Source organism: Zalophus californianus, chromosome 4, assembly GCF_009762305.2.
Source record: "Zalophus californianus isolate mZalCal1 chromosome 4, mZalCal1.pri.v2, whole genome shotgun sequence".
NCBI lineage: Eukaryota > Metazoa > Chordata > Mammalia > Carnivora > Otariidae > Zalophus > Zalophus californianus.
Window position 1 is genome coordinate 140,586,832 of NC_045598.1, and position 17,804 is coordinate 140,604,635.

The following is a 17,804-nucleotide window of genomic DNA, read 5'->3' on the forward strand; positions in this document are numbered from 1 at the left end:
GGATAGAGAGATGATAGCTGATAGGTGATAGATGATGGATAAACAGATAGATATAGATATCTGTATCTAGATAAATTAGATAAATATATCTAGATGGATTAGATTGATAAATGATAGATAACTTTATTTTCAGTCTTTGCTTAATGAAAGGTTTCCTCAGTTAAACATGCTTAAAAACACCTGGTTTAGTTTTAAGCCACAATGATATGTAGAGGTCAACCAATGCATCTTTCAAAGACCTATCTCTCTATTGTTCAGAACACTTTACTTTCTGATTGATGTATTTGCATGCACTAAGTTCATTGCAGTGAACAAAACTGCCTACTGTGTAGTCAGAAATGATCGTGATGTGTTAAAAATTATAGCTTTTTACACAGTTTCTTCAAGAAAAGTGAGCATTACAGTGTCAGAGTCTGAATGTTTCTCTTTAATGCATGATGACCTTGTCAAGATGTTGACAAAAAGGTAGCAAGTAAGTATATTGTGCAAGGGTCACCGAACTTTGGGCTGTCAAAAACATGATTCACTACTGTGCCTACCTTCATTTCTCAGCAGGAGACTATCTGAAGTTTAAGTACAAGAAAATGTACCAAAAAAGTGGAAAAAAAAATAAAGATAATTGACAAAGAAAAATCTCTAAGAGCCATCTTACTGCTGAGTTACCTCATACTAAGTGGCATTATAAACATTTAAATGCAGATATTAGCTATAGTTGATGCTAAATCACAGCAAGAGATTTGAGTTTCCCTGTCAATCATCAGTTATATGTCAGGTTTATTTCTGGTTTTGTTTCTATGCAGCTTTTTTCTCAGCATCAAATTACATAAAATCATTCCTACATGTATTACAAGTTAAAGAGTAATAAGCACATGCTTTTGCATTATTGTTCTTTGCTAGTGTTACACAACTAATTCTATATTTAATAAAATAAATAAGCTCCTTCTGTAGTGTAAACTTTAAATTCCATTATTAACTGGCATCATGGTTAATAATATTTACCCTAGTTATCTTGCACTGTTACCAGAACAAATGAGTATTGTGTATGGGAAAGCATCGAGGTTGTGGATGTCACATGCTCCACAGAGGCCCCCTTCATTACTAAACACTTTTGCTGTTGCTGGGATCATTGCCACCAGACAGCCCTCAGCTGTCAGCTTTGGAATTGATTTGGCTGCAGAGATTCCTCAGGTCCATTTTCAGGGTAGTGTGCATCCAATTTTGAGTTGCTACAGGTATATAAAAGCCTGGCCCGTCCCTATCCCTGACTCAGGACAGCAACAGAAGGCTCTATAGAGTTGGCTTAGGCTTTTGCTGAGATGGCATTATGGTCCAGCTTCTCTGGGCCCAATCTTGCTTCCTTCCTTTGCATTCGCGGGCGCATTCACTATATATACAAGATAGTTAAAATCGTAAGTTTTATGTTCTATATCTTTTACCACAACTGAAAGAAAAAAAACTACTGATCAATGAAAAATAATGTGTTTTAATTTCAAATGTATGTTAGATACACAGGTTCCACTTTATAAAAAAAGAATAAAGAAGCTTAGCAAAGGGTGCCTGGGTGGCTCAGTTGGTTAAGCGACTGCCTTTGGCTCAGGTCATGATCCTGGAGTCCTGGGATCGAGTCCCACATCGGGCTCCCTGCTCAGCAGGGAGTCTGCTTCTCCCTCTGACCCGCCCCCCTCTCATGTGCTCTCTCTCTCTCTATCATTAAAAAGAAAAAGAAGAAGCTTAGCAAATGCAAGTTTTGTTACACTGGATACTTTAAACCAACACATTAAAAATCTTCCAAAGCAAAACTACTAGCTGATTTGGATTGTGCAATTCTTCCTCTTGCTCATAACAGCCTTTTTTCCTTTCTTTGACTTGGCTATCCATACATATATCTGTAGATTTCACTGATACTCAAAGTTCCATATGTAAAGTAAAGGAATACCAGGACAATTAGGGGTAAAAAAAGCAAATCCCAGAATACTGAAACAACATAAATTAGAAAAGCAGATATTTTTTTCTGTACTGCCTTTTGTGTCCCCAAAATACCCTCCAGCAAAGCCTCTTCTGAGTCTCTAAAGCTTCCTTTCATTCTCCCCTTCTCCTTACCTTTCTAATTTATTAAGAAGCCAGTTTTATCCAGATGCAGAGTGGAAATAGCTGATAAAATGTAAGTATATGCGCGCGCGCGCACACACACACACAGAGTTAACTTTCTATGTTTATACTTTCAATTGGAATTTGAAATCTTAAGCATGAATTGACTACTAAAAGTAGTGATTACTGAATGTTGCCCTTTGGAAGGTCAACCAAATAATTATAAAGTCTCAGAACTGTAAGAAAAATATCTTATTAAACCTCATCAGTAACTATTATTCCATTCATGTCTTAATGACACTTTTTCACATTTCCTAATAGTCTGCCAGGTCTGGACTAGATATGCTCTCATTAACACCAGGTACTTATTCCAATGAACTGTCAGGCATAATTTCCCTATCTTTGAAATATTTTCATGTTTATGAACCCAAAGGATGGTTTTAACTTGTGGGAGGAAGTATTTGTAATAATTAATGAAAGATAATGATACTTTTGTAGCATACAATTACCAAAAGAAAATTGTCATGCACTGGAATTTCAATATAAAATGATCTCAATTAATTAAGTTAGAGCTATCATACAATGTGACTAATTACATGAATTGATTGCCTTTAGGAAATACTGAAATAAAGACTAAATTCAGTCTTTACAAAGATATCTTCATATTTGAATTTTCATGTATTGTGTTGAAATTTGTTTAAAATTATATCCAAGATTGTGTAATTAAAATAATCATCATTTTTACAGGAAATCTGGATGAACTCAAACCATGGAGTACAGTAGTAAGCAGATATCCTAATGTTCTATGTCATTGCTCAAGCTTCCTCTGCATTCCAATATTCAAAACTGGAGTTACATCACAATCCAGGAGGAAGGGGAGAAAAACTAATTGAAATGGCTTATTTTTTTCTATAATTCCCATGTCTTTCCTCAGTAGATAATTGGGCAATTTTGACAAATTGGTCTAAACTATCTGGAAACAGTTACACCATATTTAAGGATATCAGGAAGTGGGTATCTGGGTGGCTCAGTCGATTAAGCGTCTGCCTTCAGCTCGGGTCATGATCCCAGGGTCCTGGGATCAAGTCCCATGGTGGGGGGGGGGTGGTCCCCTAGGTGGTCCCCTGCTCAGTGAGGAGCCTGCTTCTCCCTTTCCCACTTCCCCTCCCCCCGACTCATGTTCTCTCGCTCACTCTGTTCTCTTTCTCTCAAAAAAAAAAAAAAAAAGGATGATCAGGAATGTTAGCTTGGTTTTTTCCTCCATTATTCAAAACAAAATAAAGCCATTTAATTTTGTCGAAATAATAGGCTTCACCTAAGAGGAAATAGTGACAAAATGCACAAAAAGAGCAACATAACTCTAATCAAGAGCCTGTGTTCCACATATTTACATAGATAAGACAGCAATGAAATCCTTCTCTTTGGCCCACCCATGATAAGAAACTGAAAACAAACAAACAGAAGATACTGCAAACAGGTGGATGATTGGAATAAGCATCACCCTGGCTGAGGGAGAGCAGAGAGAGGAGAACCGAAAGGTAAGACACATCAAAGGGGGCATGTGGTGGTAAAGAAAGGAGGGCCAAGAGGGGGAGTGTGGAAGCCTAAACGGAGACAAGAGGAGAAGAACAAGGGAACGGGGTAATAGGATGGAGGAAAGAGAGAAGCAGGAAAGGAAGAGGGCAGGAGAGTGAGACAGGAAGGGAGACAAAAATACAGCAAGTAAGTGCAGTGAGTGAGATCAGAGGTTCAATAGACAAAAAAGAAAAGTAAAGATAAAAAAAGAGAGAGAGAAAGATGATATAAAGGATTATCACCTGACCTCAGTAGAATCCTGTTAATCCAGGCCCCTGGGTCACCCTGACACCTGCCAGTTTTGGCAGATGCAGGCAGCACCCACAGCTCCAGGCAGCTTCTTCAGCTCCAAGTTCCCAAGGGGTCCTGTGAACCCAAGATCCTGGCCTATCTGGGTACCAGTCAGCTCCAGCAGCCCCAGGTGGCTCAGCGGCTTCCTCTGTGCCAGGTTCCTAGAGGGTCTCTGAGAACCCAAGAGATTCAATCCATCCTGGCAAACGAGTTTCCATAGCCCCAGGTGGCTGTTGTGGCCCCAGGTTCCTGATGAACACCACAAACCCAGGCTCCCAACAGGCTCCCATGGACTCAGGCTTTTGGCTCACCTCAGCACCAGCTGGCACTCATGGCACTGGATAGTTCCTGGGGCACCGGATTTCAGCAGGCTTCTTTTTTTTAATTTAATTTTATTATGTTATATTAATCACCATACCTTACATCATTCGTTTTTGATGAGCAGGCTTCTATAAACTCAGTCTCCCAGCACATCCTAACACATTCTAGCTCCTACAGTGCTGGGTAGGTTCTGGGACTTCAGGCTCACAATCAATGCCTGGGAAGCCAGGTTACAGGGGGCACCCTGTGAACCCAGGGTCACAACTGGACCTAGTGCCAGCTAACTACCATGGAACCAGATTTTTGACTCAGCGCCAGGCCACCCAAGGACTTCACAACAGCCAGAGCCCACTCCCAGACACCATCATATGCCCATTAGATATCTGGACAAGCTGAATGGTAAAGGGGTTTTGACTACTGAAGCCAAGCTATAAACTGGGAAGGGGTTGCCTTGTTGTCAAGTGAGCAAATTTCAACACAGGTCATACAAGGGTAATGAATAATCAAGGAAACGTGACTCACCAAAGGAAACTATCTACCTGATAAGGGGTTAATATCCAAAATATATGAGAAACTCATACAACTCAATCGCAAAAAACAAAAACAAAAACAAAAATCTTATTAAGAAATGGGCAAAGGAATTGAATAGATATCTTCCAAAGAAGACATACAGTGACCTACAAGTACATTACAAAAATGTTCAACATCACTAATCACCAGGAAAGTGCAAGTCAAATCTGCAATGAGGTATCACCTCAACCTAAGAGAATGGCTATTATAAAACAAAAAATAGAAGAGACGATAAACTTTTGCAAGGCTGTGGAGAAAAGGGAACCCTTGTGTGCTGGGTTACTGGAATATAAATTGAGCAACCAGTATAGAAAATAGTATGGAGACTCCTCAGAAAATTAAAATAGAACTACCATATGATCCAGCAATTCTACTTCTGGGTGATGTTTGAAGGAATGAATCACTATCTAGAAAAGATATATGTGTCCCCATGTTCACTGCAGCATTATTTATGAAAGCCAAGCCAAGTCTACCTGTCTATCAACAGCTGAGTGGATAAATAAAATGTTATATATATTCATATATATATATTTATGTAAATGGCAGGATTTCCTTCTTTATTACATGTAATTTCATTCAACCATAAAAAAGAAAATGTTATATATATAAACACACATATATAGATGTATAAATATACATATATATAAATTTCTTTTTTGTGGCTGAATAATATTACATATAATAAAGGAAATTCTGCCATTGCAAAAACATGTATGGACCTTCATGCTATTATACTAAGTGAAATAAGTCAAAGAAAAACAAGTACTATATGTTCTCACTTATATGTGGAATCTAAAAAAGATGAACTTATAGAGGCTGGGGGAAATGGGAGATGTTGGTCAAAAGGTACAAACTTCCAGCCATAATATGAGTAAGTTCTGAAGATCTAATGTGTATGGTGACTATAATTAACAAGACCTTATTATATACTTAAAATTTGTTGAGAGAATAAATGTTAAATGTTATCATCACACACACACAAATGGAAATTATGTGAAGGGATGGAGGTGTTAACTAACCTTATTGTAGTAATTTTTGCCACATATACAAGCAATCAAATTATCACATTGTATACCTTAAACTTACGTATATTTTAGAACAATCATATCTTACTAAAGCTTAAGAACTTTGGAAATACTGTCATTATTTTTAAAAGATAAAATAAGTGTATATAAAAAGGTACAAGCTGAAGAGAAAGTAAAAATGGAGAGAAAAGTGAAGGCTAGGAGCCAAAATCAGTAGATGAGGAAGAGCCTATGTTAATGGTTTCTTATAAGGTTTCTTAAAGGCAGAAATCATATTCCAATTTTGTCTCATTCTCACATTCAGATAATTGTTAGTACACACAATTGATTATAATCGTGCTAGAGTTAGGTTGAAGTATTAATGTAAAAAATAACAGACAAGGGGTGCCTGGGTGGCCCAGTTGTTAAGCGTCTGCCCTTCGGCTCAGGTCGTGATCCCAGGGTCCTGGGATGGAACCCTGCAATCGGGCTCCCTGCTCAGCGGGAAGCCTGCTTCTCCCTCTCCTTCTCCCTCTCCCCCTGCTTGTGTTCCCTCTCTTGCTGTCTCTCCTTCTGTCAAATAAATAAATAAAATCTCAAAAAAAAAAATAACAGACAATTATTCCCTCAGAATTGCCTAGCTTGGGGCACCTAGGTGGCTCAGTCGGTTAGTGTCTGACTTTGGCTCATGTCCATGATCTCTGGGATCAAGCCCCGCGCCGGGCTCTGCACTCAACTAGGAATCTGCTCCTCCCTTTCCTCTGTTCCACCCCTTGTTGCTGCTCTCTCTCTCTCTCTCAAATAAAAAAAAAATCTTAAAAAAAAAAAAAAAGAATTGCCTAGCTAAACAGATGGATCAGGCTTGACTTCCTGTGATATGTCTCCACCTCTGATGAATCATGAATGGCTTATATGTAAATGTACTAAGGAATGTTAGCCTGGGTTCTCCTTGTCTTGCATTCACAACCTAAAATGACAGAGTATTTTAACCTCTCTACACCATCTTGAAGCTAAAGAGGAAGCAAATCAGATTGTAAAAAAAATAGACTGGTCCTTTAAAAGTAGTGTCCTCACCCTTGAGTGAGTGACTTTTCTATACAAGAGGGTACCATTTAGTTTTCTGGAAGCAGTCATTTATCAAATGGCACACTTGGCATACTAATTTACATCTAATTAATAAGCACTTTACCCTCTGAAAAAAATTTAGTTGCCTTATTCAGCAGTTGCCAGAGTGACATTTCTTTTTGACAATGAAATCTTACTCTTATAATAAAATGGGGCATGCTACACAGATCAGCATGGCATGTCCCTTCCAAGGTTTTTGAATTAATTTCTATTAATTTGGCTCATGACAGATACCCACTATTTAGTCTTAATTACAGAGAATGGATCATCTAATTCAAATGGACAGGTTTCAATGATAGCTTTAATTTTTTTTCTTTCTATCATATCCAAATGCCCAACTGTCACAGAGTTTTCCATATAAACCCTAGAAAAAATGTTTGTTCTTCTGCATTCAGAGTTTGGACACTGTCCATTGCTTTCTGGCTGCTTTTAAATGAGGCTTTGCTCTGAGCTGCAAAATCTCAGACAGGTCATTTGCTCCTTTGGGAGGGCTAAACTGCTCAAGCTTACACCATTGCTACTTGGATGCAACCAGTTAAAAATCTCCCTAAACAGCTAATATATAGAAAGTCATAATTTTGATGTTTCAAACGTTGATTGCAATTAAAAGACAAAATTAGGTGTTATACAAAAACAATGGATCATGGATCACTACATCAAAAACTAATGATCACAGACCTGTACCTCTGAAACAAATAATACATTATATGTTAAAAAAAAATAAAGAAGAAGATAGCAGGAAGGGAAAAATGAAGGGGGGGAAATCGGATGGGGAGACGAACCATGAGAGACGATGGACTCCGAGAAACAAACTGAGGATTCTAGAGGGGAGGGGGTGGGGGGATGGGTTAGCCTGGTGATGGGTATTAAAGAGGGCACATTCTGCATGGAGCCCTGGGTGTTATACGCAAATAATGAATCATGGAACACTACATCAAAAACTAATGATGTATTGTATGGTGACTAACATAACATAATAAAATAAAGAAAGATGTAATTAAAGCCTTTAAAAATATTTTAAAAGAATTATTGTCTAGAATTGTAGAACTGAAGACAATTGAAGACTAATTTTTACTTTTCCCATGAATTTTCCACTGAAATGAATGTCTTCAGATAATGTTTCTAAGTCATGGTTATTATATATCCGCTATGAGATAAATTGGTCAACTATATGATATATCTGGTCAAAAAAAGCATGCCTGTTCCTTAATCAAATATTTTGTCAGCAACATAACAACAACAACAAAACTGTTGCAAGAGAGGAAATATTATTACAAAATCAATTCCTTAAGTGCTTCCTTGGTTAGATCTAGTGAGGAAAATGTCTATTTAATTTATTTGCATAAAGAAACTTGAATCCTAGCTTGGTTTGTTACCCTTTCTGTGAACCGGGGCTAATTATTTTGCCCTTTTGTTCTTAATCACCCTGTCTGTAAAATGTAAATGTAAATTTAAAATGTGTGTATGGAATATACAAAATGTGTTGTATTAGATCATTTATATTTTAGTTATATATAAATTTAACTATACACATATAGACACAAATGTATGTGTAAGTCAGGTTGATAGTACGATTTGCTAAGCATAGTCTTTGGTAATTATCTAGGACGACTTGTTTATTCAGTTTTAAGAGGCAATTTATAAACAGGCCTTATAAACAGGCCTATCAAATTATAGCTACCTCTTTTCAGAATAGTTTTGCCATGGAGAGGTGAATTTATCAACTCCAAATTGTTAGAAGAAGTACTTGTTACACCGAACCCACTATTATTTCTCTATCTGTCCTTACACTGGACATGCCACTCCCACAGTGCATGAGCAAATTTCTTGCCGCCTTTGTACAAACACCGCCTAGAACAAAGCCTGGCACATACTAGCTACTTAATACATGCTTACTGGATACATGTTAAAGCAAACAAAAACCTCTGGTATCATCCTCTCTCTAACTGTACGTAGGCACAATTGAATGGGGAAAATGTTGATTTGGAATAAATAGATTTTAGGTTCGAACTCTAAATACATGAAAAATTAAACAGAACAGGACTTCTCAAACCATCAGAATCAGCTGGGGCATCTTTTGAAAATGCCCACTCTGATCCCAGAGGTATAAGGACCAGCCTCAGATTCTGTAGTTCCAAAAGGTGATGCTGTAACTGATCAGAGAACTACACTTTGTGCAGCAATTGAGACCAAACATGTATTTAAGTAATATTTACCTAACTGAACCATTCAGAGCACCTAAAAACAATCTGAGCCATTGCATACTTTGTGCATATTTTAAGTTTGTCTCATATTTTTGAGTTCCAAGTTATTTTATTAACAAAACTTTGCTACATAACCAGCACCATGTAGAGATGGATGAAGGAAGTTACAACTAGATTTCAAGTTTATAGTAAGCTCCAACAGGCTGTATTTTGAACTACTTTATGTCTGCTGTGTTCATGCTGTATATAAGATACAGTTGCCCATTTCCTGAGATTAAACAGTCAGAAAATAAGCCAGCTTTTTAACAATCAAAAATGATACACCAGGTCATGATCTGGGTGAGTTTATGAATCCCACAGAAGAGTTCAGTGCAGGTTAGGGTGATTGCTTGCATGTTTACTCCAAACAAAGTAATAGGATAGAATATGTAAATGGGCTTGTTTTTGTTGAGATCATATTCTAGGCTCAGCAATCCCCTTTTTGAAATGTGCACAACTATTTAGAGCATAATCAATTTGCTTTAGAGACATCTATTCATCTTAATCACCATAAACCCCACATTTGAGTCAATATTCCATTTAATAATGCCACATTATAATTAGATGTTTGTCTTCTGACCAGACATGTAAATACATGGATAAAAAACTGAAATACAGTGACATTTATTTTGATGAAATAAAATAGTCTAAAGTTTGAAAGAAAATGAGATGATTAAAAATCATCTAGTAAAGAAAAACTGGCTGGCTTTCTTTAGTACAGAGACAGAGAGGTATAAGAAAAGCCTTCATTTGATACTTAGTCACAGGGCATCTCATGTCTTATATGAAGAATCTGAAAGTCATTTACTATACTAAGAAACCTAATTCTGTACAGTATATTTCAAGAATGTCTTACATGTTCTATTTTTATACCCATAGGTGAATACAAATGACAGGTTGTATCTTAAAAGGATCTAATTGAGGCTTAAATGTCAGAACTTTGGACCTGCCTAATGAATTCTATATTTATCCAAATGGTAGGATCACAAATACAAAGACTTTTCAAGTCATATATATTTTTTTTATTTTTTATAAGGTAAGAGAAGCAAAATACAATATTTAAGCACTTACACAAAAACCCATGCTTACACCAAGAGAAAAACTGACAAACATTGATAAAACTGAAGTATGGGTTAGGGACAGCAAATGGAAGGTCTGAGCACCAGCTAATACATGAAATTCACATTAAGCATAGGAAGGTGAGTTCAAGAGGCTCTTCATATACCATATGCACGTTTGCATTTAATAAAAATTGAGTATTTGAAATATGAGAACCATATCGAAGTATATCTACGGAAGCAAAAGCCTGAGTACAGTCTCTTCAGTTACACAAAAATCGATATTTGATTGTAAAGGGGCTACAAATGAGGTCATACTTTTTCTGTAGGGTCCACCAATTACCTATTCCATGTTTCTCTAAAATTAGAGTAACCATGTGGTATATCACACTAAGTAGACGGCCATTAAGTTTTGCCACTTAACTAATGGCAGTTGTTTCAAAACTTCCTTGTTTTGAATAAATCATAACAGATTTATTGAAGCTGGATTATAAATTTATAAAAAATAATTTTTAAAATTCCATTGATAAACATGCAGTATTTTAAGTCTATAGTCCAATGCATTAGAATTATTATGATTCTTTTCAAATTATCAAACCAAATATAGTGTAATTAAAAATGGGAAAGATGGATTAAAAGCAACAAAAATAATTAGCTCTCCAGAAGACATCACTGGTAACACAGGACTGAGAAACAATCTGCTTTGCCCTAAATAGACGGGAAGGGGGTTCGAATGGAGGCAAAATTGAATGGTAAATTATTAAAAGATTTAATATATTCTGCTTCTAAATCCAGGCAACTTTTGTGAAACATGAAAGAAAGTTGTTTGCTTGTGTACGTGTGTGTGTGTGTGTGTGTGTGTGTGTGCGTATTTGAGCACTGAATAAGATTATATATTCAGCATAACTTGATAAAACAACTCTGGAGCAGCAAAGGGAAAAAAATGAAGAGAATGAATTCTTGGTATTTAGGACACAAAAACTGAGCCCTAATTTTTCTCACTTTTAGAAGAACTCTATTGAGTTCTAGTCACTAGAAAATATAGGCTAGTCAAGGTTAATCTGTGCGTGGATTTAAAAACTTGCTGAGCATTTTGGAGATGGAGTGTTTCACAGGCACTGTCAGGGAACTAGAGTGGGAGGAAATGGCTGCCCACACAGCCACCTGCTACAAAGAGTGTGCATTAGGTGAGGAAATCTGTTGATTATTGGAAAAGAGTGGTGAGCCAATCACTGCAAAGGAGCTGAACAGTAAAACTCAGAATGACTTGGATAAACGAGGAGGCTTGGTAGCTAAGTGGCTTTTGAAATTCAATGTAGGGAAATGAAAGCTAATGAAACTGGGGACATAAAAAGCACAGGAAGAAGGAATCCTCTTTTAATAACAATATTACCAATTCTGCAAAGTAGAAGATTTAGAAAGGAGGTCAAAATGCATAGTGTAGCCTCACCAGGGCATATTTATCAAGTTTTGCCCTTCACTACTCAAACTTGCCTTCCCTCAAGCACCCCACTCTGAACACTTTCTGAGTTGGAGTCTTATATTAAAAATTCAGTTGTAAACATTTTAACTTAAAAGAGATAAAAGAGAAAAAATAAAAGAGAAAAAACTAGGAATATGAAGCAAATTAAAGGGAAACTATAATAAAGGGTCAGAGATATACATAAATATATGGAGAAATGTGTTGTAAGCCCATGCTCGCAAAAAGACTTTAACAAGAGAACAGAGATTTCAGGGCTGTGGACACAAAACCAATTAGAACACTTGTTTAACTGACCACTTGGTTTGTTTAAATTGACTGATGAAGTCAAATAAATTATTTAAATTTCTTTTGTTTTTTGTTAAATATGTGAATTGCTAGAATTAAACATTTTTATCCATTTTAAAATGTCATAGACTCAAAATTAATTAAATGAATATTTTAACTATTTTAGGTTAGTTAATAAGAGAATTTATGAACTAAATTTTAGACTATCATTATCTACTGTTAGAAATAAATAAAAATAAGTGGAATAGCAATATATTCCCATGATAGAACCGATGTGTTCTGTAATGTACAAATTTGTTATATTAAGACGAAAACATAAAGGTGCCCCACATCCAGACTTAACCGCCATTTTTCTAAGTCATCATATATTGAAGTACTGTGGGGAATCACAATTTAGATGTCCTATTGGCAATTAAAATCTAATACACTGAAACACTGAATGTAGTCCATAACAAAAAGTTAGTAAAACCAAACTTAGAACTCTCCAAATTCCTCATTTTAGAGGGTTGTTTTTTATCATTTTATCTCTAGTAGCTCTACAGAGTAGATGGTAGACTCTCAATAAATATGTGTTGGATGAATAAATATAAAAACGGAAAATGAACCACTTTGAGTGTTTGTGTACCTGTCAAGGTCCAGCTCCTACACATGTTAATATAAACAATAATACTCTTAGTTTTAAAAATGTAGTTAATATTAGCTAGCATTGTAGATTGCTTACTACATGCAAGGCACTGTTCTAAAATTTTACATATTATTTATTTAATCCTTATGATTTCACAATTGAGTCAATATTCTTATTATTATTTTATAGATGAGGAAAGAATGATAGACTGAATATCCTGCCTATGGTAACATAGCCATTTAGTGATGCAACCGGAATTCAAATTCTGGAAACCATATTCTTAACTACTATGTAGTACTGTTTCTCTCTAAAATGGGAACACAGATTAATAAGACTACTTGGAAATGTATCCAATAACCAGAAGAAGCTTTAAATCAAAGATTGTATCAAGTCTGTAAATTTTGCAGTGTTTGAAAGCCAAGAGCTGGATGGCCCCAAGAGCTGCCTTTTATTCTCCAGCTGTATGGGAGATACAGGTGTTAATCATCATCAAAAGAAGACACCTTGAGCACACCTAGTGCCTTGGTTTCTAATACCTTCCTCCAATAAAAATAACCAGGGAGAAATGGCTGATTTTAAAACTTGAACAGAAAACATACGGGATAAACCTGTAACATCTTATAATGCCAAAAACTAAGTAAGTACTGGCATATGCACATGCATGGATGGACACATACACAAGGGTGTCCACACTTTTGGAGTTAAGCTAAAGGGATATAAGAGCCAACTGAATGAGTTTCCAATGGCCAAAGCTCTGGCAATTTGAGGAAGAAATAAATAAAACTGTACTGGATTATAAGTCAAAGTATAAAATAAGTATTCACAAGCTCATATTGATATAAATAAATGACTGAATGAATAAATAAATGGAAGAGAAGAGTATGTACGTACATATGGCAAATCTCCAATACAGAAGAATTCCAAGCAACTTAAGTAGGACTCTGCTCTGAAGGAGGGGAATTGTAAATCCTCACTTTCTTAGGTATGTTCTGCACATACTAACTTCCTTCCAAAGTGTATAACGCTTAGCTACCAGAATCATTTTCATATACTATATATTTCATTAGTTCAATGTATTGAAATTATGTTCAGTACCAAGCTATGCTCTTTATTTATGTATTTTAACAATATCTTTCCCCTGCTCCATAATCTGCCATCTGTTTATCAGTTCCTATTGTCTATTGGTCAAATACAAGTTTGTTTGTTTTTTTAATTGTATTTATTTATTTTGAGAGAAGAGAGAGCAAGCGAGCACACGAGCTGGGGGGAGGGGCAGAGGGAGAGAGAGAAGCAGACACCCCATTGAGCAGGGAGCTGGCTGCAGACTCCATCCCAGGATGCTAGGATCATGACCTGAGCCAAAGGCAGATGCTTAACTGACTGAGCCACCCAGGCACCCTAAAATACAAGTTCTAAGTAAAAGGCATTAGGACATTCTTACACAGCTCTCCAGGTTCTCTGGGTCGTATCACTCTTGAGCTTCATAGCTTGGCACTTCCTACATGATTCCTCGTTCTAGTTTTATGTTCATCTTTTCTAAAGAGGCTAAATCTTTACTGATGACCCATTTAATCTTCATTCATAAAACAGGTATTATTACATTGCCTAGGTTTTTTGTAGTTATTCTTATCATATAGATTTCAAAATCTCTGTGGGATTAGAGAACAGGAATTTTGTTTGTACGTTGTTTTGTTTGTTTTACTGTGGGAGAACATCCACCATAATTTATCTCCTGAAGACATAGATCTTTAATAGGAATTAATAAGTTTTTGAATTAATTAAACCAACATAACTGGAATTTTATCAGAGACTATCAGCTTCTAGTATATATGAAACAATATTAGCACTAATATTCAATTACCGTTGGCTTGGTGTTCCTCAAGATAGCCTAAATTCTCTCTCATTTATTTTGAGATATTCCTGGGGTTTTCTTTTGCTCTGACCTTCTCTCTCATATCTATAGCCTGAGGAATGACTTTAGACCACAGAAGATCTGATTCTCTTCCTAGAGTACCAGCTCTCAGAGTACCATTCTGCAGCAAAAGCCTGCAACATCCTTGCTGCCCCAAAAGAATACTTCATTCTCTTCTGTTATCATTGTGTTGGAGCAACATGAGTTTCCTCAGAGATATGGAGAGACTGATCAATCTCCTTCTTGCCCAAACTTGTTGTCTGAGTCATAAATAAGCACTGCTTATGCCTCTCTCTCTCAAGAATATCTTGTTTGTACTCTCAGCCTGATTAACTTCACCTTCTATCTTCACAAGCATAAATTCACTCTGCTATCTACACGAGAGACACTTGCATGCTCTGTGCATTGCCTCTGTTTTTATCCCCAGACCTCATACACAAAACGTCTTGCAAGGCAGGGATGCCTATGCTAATGCTTCTCACTTGGGAATTCTTAGACAGTTTGTAAGTGGTGGCATTTTTTATCATCACAATGATTTGAGCAGAAAACTACAGGGACCTTGGGCGCTTGATAACCTACAGAATGTCATGCAAAACATAGAATCACCCCTCAACCCACGTGACTTTCATCGGTGCTGCTGGGCGTTCAGTCAGTGAACAATCTGTCTATGATTGTTGAAGTCTATATTCTAACCACATTTTACAATAAACACAGAGCATTTCTGCACAGTTGTAAAAAAGAAAATCAATGATTTTTTTAAAGAAACAACAAATACAATGAACTGTAGCTAAGAGTATTCTTTGGATCCTTATCTTTAAAAAATCATGCCATGAATAGCAATGCTTACTGTATCAGAGTCACCAGCGCAACAAACTTGTATCTGTCCACATTTGTTGAAATCATAGCTGTGGTGACTGCATATTGAAGCGGGAATTTGATTACCTCATTATATCTTTTGTGGAGTTTTGCCCAAGCATTTATGTAATGAACCCACATTAGTTCACTGTAAGTGGATTTTGTTGTATTGCTCCTTGTGTTAAAGTCATATTGTTTAATTTTAAAGTATCCTTTGTAGATAGATTATATTATTGTGAATTTAATTTCAGGATTGTGAAGATAGGATTCAAAAAGTATATGTCACAGAAAATAGTTTGTTAACGTTACCAGGGCTATAATGCTAATATAATGCTCTCCAATATATTAACTCATGGAACTAGATTCTGGAGACAGTTCAACATGGGAGAGGAATTAATGAATAAATCTGGACTCTCAGGCTCTCTTGGGACCAATGTTATACTGCAATAAAATATTATTGTTTTTTTCTGAATCTATCCATGATGAATTACTGTCATATTCAAATAAATTTCAAGAGAAAATTCTAAGTGGCAGAAGGAAAGGTTCAAACTAAAGTTACCAATAAATGAACCAACCATTTTTTTTTTAGAGGGGATTCAGTAGTCCCAATAAAGGGACCCCACCTGGCTAAGAGTTTATCTAAATGTCTATCAAAAGTAAACAAGACAGTGCAAGATTGGAGCCTTCCCTTCACTCTCTGAGATAGCATAAATTCCTCCCCCAGTACAATCCTCTTTTCCCACCCCAAATAATGGACATGACATAGTGAATAATCCTGCTGAAATTAAGTTGTCATAAATGTTTTTTAAAAAGCACTACTACAGAAAAATAGTAGGCATACTAATAAAATTGGAAGCTGAAAGAGTACAAACTGTCAGGCATTGAATCCCTATTTTCTTTATATCTTTGCTTATATTCTAGGCATAACTATATAAGGTACTCAAGATAAAATAAGAATCATAGGTATTATTTCTCAGGCTACTTATGTATACACTTAGAAAACATTATAATTCACATCAAATGTATTTTAAACTGCTTGAATGGTTTTCTTTTGCTTTGATGCCTTTAAGTGTAATCTTATTTAAGCAATAGTCTGTATTTTTCAGTGTTTTGTCAATATGACTTGATTTAGATCCCACTGCTATAATTGCTAGTTCCATACATACCTGATATTTTGTTTCCTTGCAATGCATATACTTGATACTTGCTGTATTTGAAATTCCAGTTCATTAACACGGCCCTCATTTTTAAGAAATTACTTAGTCACATTGTTATTAAATTATTCTGGGAGCTTGAAAGAGCTTTTGCCATTAAAATAGATTTCTGTTACTATTAATTTTTCTCTGGATTTTAACATTGGCAAGCATAATGATGTCAGCTTCAGGTGACATATATTTCTAATTGTATGTTAAGCCCATAGATTTTGACTTTACAGAGAGATCTTTATTTTTATATACCATGATTTTATCACACCACAATATTTTTAAACCTATATATACCCATCAAAATCTGTGGTGGGGAGTAATTTTAAAAACCAATATCAATTTGTAATTCACAATGCAATTTTGAATGCTACATGTCTTCTTATACTTTAATTATTGGGGCAGAAAAAAACATTTATTATAGAATTATAATGTGTTAATCTTTATGTGAAAATCACCTCTTCTTATTAAGAATCATGATGGAAAGAAAGGAAAGATATGTCTCTATGCTCCCGATTTAAAAATGAGACAGAGAGGAAGAAAAGTTCCATAATAATTTTGTAAAAAATATTACTGCAAAAGAATGAGATTTCTAGAAAATATGTAGGCAAAAATTAACAAAATCTAGTCTATTTTTCCATAATCTTAGGATATTACTATTTTGGAAATTCCATATTTGAAGTTTATGTCTTTGTAAAAACTGAATTAAAATTCAACTCCAAAAATTTTCTCATTATTTACCTAATTTAGTTATGTTATTATGCCTCTCTAATTGCATTTCAATAGAAACTACTGCTCTACTTTCCATGAAGAGGAATTCTCTGTAAAAGGAACTATGCTAGATCTCATCAATCTAAAGGTTTTGTTATTTGAAAATGGCACTTATAGATGTAATGATGAGATGAATTTTAAGATCAACAGTAGACAGTAGAACATTTTTCAGAAGTTTTATTGTTCATCTTTTAGGGTGACATTGTTAAAATGTGAGCTGTATTAATTGACTATGCTTTTACTGTTGCTTTAAACTCATTTACTTAGAAAATATAAAGTGGCTTTCAAGAAATAGATTTTTAGGGACACCTGGGTAACTCAGTCAGTTGAGTGTCTAACTCTTGATTTTGGCTCAGGTCATGACCTCAGGGCCATGAGATTGAGCACTGCATGGGG